This window comes from Arachis hypogaea, chromosome 15 (assembly GCF_003086295.3).
Source record: "Arachis hypogaea cultivar Tifrunner chromosome 15, arahy.Tifrunner.gnm2.J5K5, whole genome shotgun sequence".
Lineage (NCBI taxonomy): Eukaryota > Viridiplantae > Streptophyta > Magnoliopsida > Fabales > Fabaceae > Arachis > Arachis hypogaea.
In genome coordinates, this window is record NC_092050.1 from 36,167,720 (window position 1) to 36,174,887 (window position 7,168).

At 41.1% G+C, this 7,168-nt stretch overlaps 1 non-coding gene across 1 annotated transcript; it reads left to right on the forward strand.

The window, feature by feature from the left end:
* Nucleotides 1-6,649: 6,649 nt before the first annotated feature.
* LOC112753038 (small nucleolar RNA R71) lies at nt 6,650-6,757 on the forward strand. The gene has a single exon (XR_003177440.1). It is a non-coding gene; the product is annotated as a small nucleolar RNA R71 (small nucleolar RNA).
* Nucleotides 6,758-7,168: the final 411 nt, after the last annotated feature.

Sequence of the window (7,168 nt, forward strand, 5' to 3'; positions counted from 1 at the left end):
GTTAGTTATTTAGACTGTGCGCTAACCTTTCTTGCAGGATGGTGCACGAAATTGTGATCCCTGGTAATGGCTCCAAAAACTTGGTGCTCTAATCTTAATTCATAATTTGTCACAACTTCGATACAACTAACCAGCAAGTGCACTGGGTCGTCCAAGTAATAAAACCTTACGTGAGTAAGGGTCGATCCCACGGAGATTGTTGGTATGAAGCAAGCTATGGTCACCTTGTAAATCTCAGTCAGGCGGATATCAAATGGTTATGGAGTTTTTGAATAATAATAATAAATAAACAGAAAATAAAGATAGAAATACTTATGTAATTCATTGGTGAGAATTTTAGATAAGTGTATAGAGATGCTTTCGTTTCTCTGAACCTCTGCTTTCCTGCTGTCTTCATCCAATCCTTCCTACTCCTTTCCATGGCAAGCTTTATATAGGGCATCACCGTTGTCAATGAATACATCCCATCCTCTCTGTGAAAAAGGTCCAAATGCTCTGTCACGGCACGGCTAATCATCTGGAGGTTCTCGATCATACTGGAATAGGGTTCACCCTCCTTTTGCGTCTGTCACTACGCCCAGCACTCGCGAGTTTGAAGTTCGTCACAGCCATCCCTTCCCAGATCCTACTCGAAATACCACAGACAAGGTTTAGACTTTCCGAATCTTAGGAATGGCCATCCATGGGTTCTAACTTATACCACGAAGATTCTAATATCTCAGACTCGGTCCTCTGTATTAGATATCTAAGAGATACTCATTCTAGCTTGTTTGCATGTAGAACGGAAGTGTTTGTCAGGCACGCATTCATAAGTGAGAATGATGATGAGCGTCACATAATCATCACATTCATCATGTTCTTGGGTGCGAATGGATATCTTAGAAGCAGAATAAGTTGAATTGAATATAAAACAGTAGTACTTTGCATTAAATCATGAGGAACAGCAGAGCTTCACACCTTAATCTATGGAGTGTAGAAACTCTACCGTTGAAAATACATAAGTGATGAAGGTCTAGGCATGGCCGAATGGCCAACCCCCAAACGTGATCAATAGATCAAAAGATGGTTCAAAAGATGAAACTAAAGATGTTCCAAAGATGTAAATACAATAGTAAAAAGTCCTATTTATACTAAACTAGTTACTAGGGTTTACAGAAGTAAGTAATTGATGCACAAATCCACTTCCGGGGCCCACTTGGTGTGTGCTTGGGCTGAGCTTGAAGTTTACACGTGCAGAGGCTTCTTTTGGAGTTGAACGCCAAGTTGTAACGTGTTTTTGGCGTTCAACTCTGGTTTGTAACGTGTTTCTGGTGTTTAACTCCAGACTGCAGCGTAGAATTGGCGTTCAACGCCCTTTTGCATCGTTTAAACTTGGGCAAAGTATGGACTATTATATATTTCTAGAAAGCCCTGGATGTGTACTTTCCAACGCCGTTGAGGGCGCGCCATTTGGAGTTCTGTAGCTCCAGAAAATCCACTTTGAGTGCAGGGAGGTCAGAATCTAACAACATCAGCATTCCTTCTTCAACCTCTGAATCTGATTTTTGCTCAAGTCCCTCAATTTCAGCCAGAAAATACCTGAAATCACAGAAAAACACACAAACTCATAGTAAAGTCCAAAAATGTGAATTTAACATAAAAACTAATAAAAACATCCCTAAAAGTAACTAGATCCTACTAAAAACATACTAAAAACAATGCCAAAAAGCGTATAAATTATCCGCTCATCACAATACAAAACTTAAATTGTTGCTTGTCCCCAAGCAACTGAAAATCAAATAGGATAAAAAGAAGAGAATATACTATAAATTCCAAACTATCAATGAAACATAGCTCCAATCAGATGAGCGGGACTTGTAGCTTTTTGCCTCTTGAATAGTTTTGGCATCTCACTTTATCCATTGAAGTTCAGAATGATTGGCATCTATAGGAACTCAGAGTTCAGATAGTGTTATTGATTCTCCTAGTTCAGTATGTTGGATCTTGAACACAGCTACTTTATGAGTCTTGGCCGTGGCCCTAAGCACTTTGTTTTTCAGTACTACCACCGGATACATAAATGCCACAGACACATAATTGGGTGAACCTTTTTAGATTGTGACTCAACGTTGCTAAAGTCCCCAATTAGAGATGTCCAGGGTTCTTAAGCACACTCTTTTTTTTTGCTTTGGACCTTGACTTTAACCGCTCAGTCTCAAGTTTTCACTTGACACCTTCACGCCACAAGCACATGGTTAGGGACAGCTTGGTTTAGCCGCTTAGGCCAGGATTTTATTCCTTTAGGCCCTCCTATCCACTGATGCTCAAAGCCTTGGGATCCTTTTTATTTACCCTTGCCTTTTGGTTTTAAGGGTTATTGGCTTTTTGCTCTTGCCTTTTGGTTTTAAGAGCTTTTGGCTTTTTCTGCTTGCTTTTTTTTTTCTATTTTTTTTTTGCCATTTTTTTCTGCAAGCTTTGTATTCACAGCTTTTTCTTGCTTCAAGAATCATTTTTATGATTTTTCAGATTATCAAATAACATATCTCCTTGTCATCATTCTTTCAAGAGCCAACATATTTAACATTCATAAATAACAACTTCAAAAGACATATGCACTGTTCAAGCATTCATTCAGAAAACAAAAAGTATTGTCACCATATCAATATAATTAAACTAAGTTCAAGGATAAATTCAAAACTCATGTACTTCTTGTTCTTTTGAATTAAAAATATTTTTCCCTTAAGAGAGGTGATGGATTCATAGGACATTCATAACTTTAAGACAAAGTTACTAAATACTAATGATCATATAATAAGACACTAACATAGATAAGCACTTAACATAAAGAAAACGAAAAACAGAAAATTTGAGAACAAGGAATGAGTCCACCTTAGTGATGGTGGCGTTTCCTTCTTGAGGAACCAATGATGTCTTTGAGCTCTTCTATGTCTCTTCCTTGTCTTTGTTGCTCCTCCCTCATAGCTCTTTGATCTTCTCTAATTTTGTGAAGGATGATGGAGTGCTCTTGATGTTCCACCCTTAATTGTCCCATGTTGGAACTTAATTCTCCTAGGGAGGTGTTGATTTGCTCCCAAAAATTCTGTGGAGGAAAGTGCATCCCTTGAGGCATCTCAGGGATTTCTTGGTGATGAGCTTCTTCATGCGTCTCTTGAGATCCATGAATAGGCTCTCTTGTTTCCTCCATCCTTTTCTTAGTGATGGGCTTGTCCTCATCAATGAGGATATCTCCCTCTATGTCAATCCCAGCCGAATTGCATAGATGGCAAATGAGGTGAGGAAAAGCTAACCTTGCCATAGTGGAGGACTTGTCAGCCACCTTGTAGAGTTCTTGAGGTATAATCTCATGAACCTCCACCTCTTCTCCAATCATGATGCTATGGATCATGATGGCCCGGTCTACAGTAACTTCAGACCGGTTGCTAGTGGAAATGATTGAGCGTTGAATGAACTCCAACCATCCTCTAGCTACAGGCCTAAGGTCCAATCTTCTTAGTTGAACCGGTTTGCCTTTTGAGTCAATCTTCCATTGAGCTCCTTCCACACATATGTCCATGAGGACTTGGTCCAACCTTTGATCAAAGTTGACTCTTCTTGTGTAGGGGCATGCGTTCTCTTCCATCATTGGCAAGTTGAACGCCAACCTCACATTTTTCAGACTGAAATCTAAGTAGTTCCCCCGGACCATGGTAAGATAATTCTTTGGGTTCGGGTTCTTACTTTGATCATGGTTCCTGGTGATCCATGCATTAGCATAGAACTCTTGAATCATTAGAATTCCGACTTGTTGGATAAGTTTTGTTAGAACTTCCCAACCTCTTCTTTGGATTTCATATCGGATTTTCGGATACTCATTTCTCTTGAGTTTGAAAGGGACCTCGGGGATCACCTTCTTCTTGGCCACAACATCATAGAAGTGGTCTTGATGGGCTTTGGAGATGAATCTTTCCATCTCCCATGACTCGGAGGTGGAAGCTTTTGTCTTCCCTTTCCCTTTTCTAGAGGATTCTCTGGTCTTAGGTGCCATCAATGGTAATGGAAAAACAAAAAGATTTATTCTTTTACCACACCAAACTTAGAATATTGCTCGCCCTCGAGCAAGAGAAGAAAGAAAAGAAGAAGAAGAAGAAGAAATGGAAGAGAGGGAGAGAGGGTTGTGTCTCGGCTAAGAAGGGGATGAGAGGGTTTTGTTGTGTGAAAAATGAAGAAGAATGGAGTGGTTTATATAGTGGAGGGAGAGGGGTTAGGTTCGGCCATTTAGGGTAGGTTTGGGCGGAAAAGTGATTTTGAATTTTGAAGGTAGGTGGGGTTTATGAGGTAGGTTTATGGGGAAGAGTGGATGGATGTGAGTGGTGAAGGGGTAGTAGGGAAGAGGGCTTGATGTGATTGGTGAAGGGTTTTGGGGAAAGGTGTTTATTGGGAAGAGAGGATGAACATTGAGAAGAGGGAAGAGTATGAGTGGAGGTAGGTGAGGATCCTGTGGGGTCCACAGATGCTGAGATGATCCTGTGGGGTCCACAGATCCTGAGGTGTCAAGGAATTGCATCCCTGCACCAATTAGGCATGTAAAATGCCTTTGCATGCAATTCTGGCGTTTAAACGCCGAATTGGTGCTTGTTCTGCGCGTTCAGCGCCCAGATGCAGCATGTTTCTGGCGTTGAACGCCAGTTCTATGCTTGTTTCTGGCGTTCAGCGCCAGCTTTCCTCAGTGTGCATTCCTGGTGTCTGAATGCCAGGATGCTGCTTGTTTTGGGCGTTCAATACCAGATCCATGCTCTGTTCTGGCGTTGAACACCAGCCAGATGCTCCTTACTGGCGTTTAAACGCCAGTAAGCCCTTCCTCTAGGGTGTGATTTTTCTTCTGCTGTTTTTGATTTTTCTATTTATTTTGTGACTCCACATGATCATGAACCTAATAAAACATGAAAGAACAATAAAATAAAAATAAAATTAGATGAATAAAAATTGGGTTGCCTCCCAACAAGTGCTTCTTTAATGTCAATAGCTTGACAGTGGGCTCTCATGGAGCCACACAGGTGATCAGGTCAATTTTATAGACTCCCAACACCAAACTTAGAGTTTGACTGTGGGGGCTTTAGTTGACTCTGTACTGAGAGAAGCTTACTGTGCCTCTTTTCCATGTTTACAGAAGGATGTCCTTGAGTTTTAAACACAAGGGAGTCCTCATTCAATTGAAAGACTAGTTCACCTCTGTCAACATCAATCACAGCTCTTGCTGTGGCTAGGAAGGGTCTTCCAAGGATGATGGATTCATCCTTATCCTTCCCAGTATCTAGGATTATGAAATCAGCAGGGATGTAAAAGCCTTCAACCTTTACTAATATGTCCTCTACTTGTCCAAAGCCTGTTTTCTGGAATTGTCTGCCATCTCTAATGAGATTTTAGCAGCTTGTACCTCAAAGATTTCCAATTTCTCCATTACAGAGAGTGGCATGAGGTTTATCCCTGACCCAAGGTCACATAGAGCCTTCTCAAAGGTCATGGTGCCTATGGTGCAAGGTATTAGGAACTTTCCAGGATCCTGCTTCTTCTGAGGCAATCTCAGTTGATCCAATGCATTTAGTTCATTGGTGAACAGGGGAGGTTCATCTCCTCAAGTCTCACTACCAAATAAATTGGTAAGCTTCATGATTGCACCAAGGAACTTGGCAACTTGCTCTTCAGTAACATCCTCATTCTCTTCAGAAGAAGAATACTTATCAGAGCTCATGAAGGGCGTAAGGAGGTTTAATGGAATCTCTATGGTCTCTAGATGAGCCTCAGAGTCCTTTGGTTCCTCAAAGGGAAACTCCTTGTTGATCACTAGACGTCCCAGGAGGTCTTCCTCCTTGGGATTCACGTCCTCCCCTTCCTTCTTGGATTCGGCCATGATGGTTATATCAATGGCCTTGCACTCTCCTTTTGGATTTTCTTCTATATTGCTTGGGAGAGCATTAGGACAGGTTTCAGTGATCTTCTTACTCAGCTGGCCCACTTGTGCCTCCAAATTTCTAATGGAGGACCTTGTTTCATTCATGAAACTCAGGGTGGCCTTAGATAGATCAGAGACTAAGTTTGCTAAATTAGAGGTATTTTGTTCAGAGTTCTCTATCTGTTGCTGAGTGGATGATGGAAAAGGCTTGCTATTGCTAAACCTGTTTCTTCCACCATTATTAAAGCCTTGTTGAGGCTTTTGTTGATCCTTCCATGAGAGATTTGGGTGATTTTTCCATGAGGGATTATAGGTGTTTCCATAGGGTTCACCCATATAATTCACCTATGCAATTGCAGGATTCTCAGGATCATAAGCTTCTTCTTCAGAAGATGCCTCTTGAGTACTGTTGGATGCAGCTTGCATTCCATTCAGACTCTGAGAAATCATATTGACTTGCTGAGTCAATATTTTATTCTGAGCCAATATGGCATTCAGAGTATCAATTTCAAGAACTCCCTTCTTCTGAGGCGTCCCATTACTCACAGGATTCCTCTCAGAAGTGTACATGAACTGGTTATTAGCAACCATGTCAATGAGTTCTTGAGCTTCTGCAGGCGTTTTCTTTAGGTGAATGGATCCACCTGCAGAAGTATCCAATGACATCTTAGCTAATTCAGACAGACCATCATAGAATATATCCAGGATGGTCCATTCTGAAAGCATGTTAGAAGGACATTTTTTGGTCAGTTCCTTGTATCTCTCTCAAGCTTCATAGAGGGATTCACCTTCTTTCTGTCTGAAGGTTTGAACATCCACTCTAAGCTTACTCAGCTTTTGAGGAGGAAAGAACTTGGCTAAGAAAGCCTTGACCAGCTTATCCCAAGAGTTCAGGCTATCCTTAGGTTGAGAGTCCAACCATATTCTAGCTCTGTCTCTTACAGCAAACGGGAAAAGCATGAGCCTGTAGACTTCAGGATCTACTCCCTTAGTCTTAACAGTGTCATATATCTGCAAGAATTCAGTTAAGAACTGAAAGGGATCTTCAGATGGAAGTCCATGAAACTTGCAGTTTTGTTGCATAAGAGAAACTAATTGAGGTTTAAGCTCAAAATTGTTTGCTCCAATGGTAGGGATGGAGATGCTTCTTCCATGTAAATTGGAATTAGGTGCAGTAAAGTCACCAAGCATCCTCCTTGCATTATTATTATTTTCGGCTGCCATCTCCTCTTCCTGTTC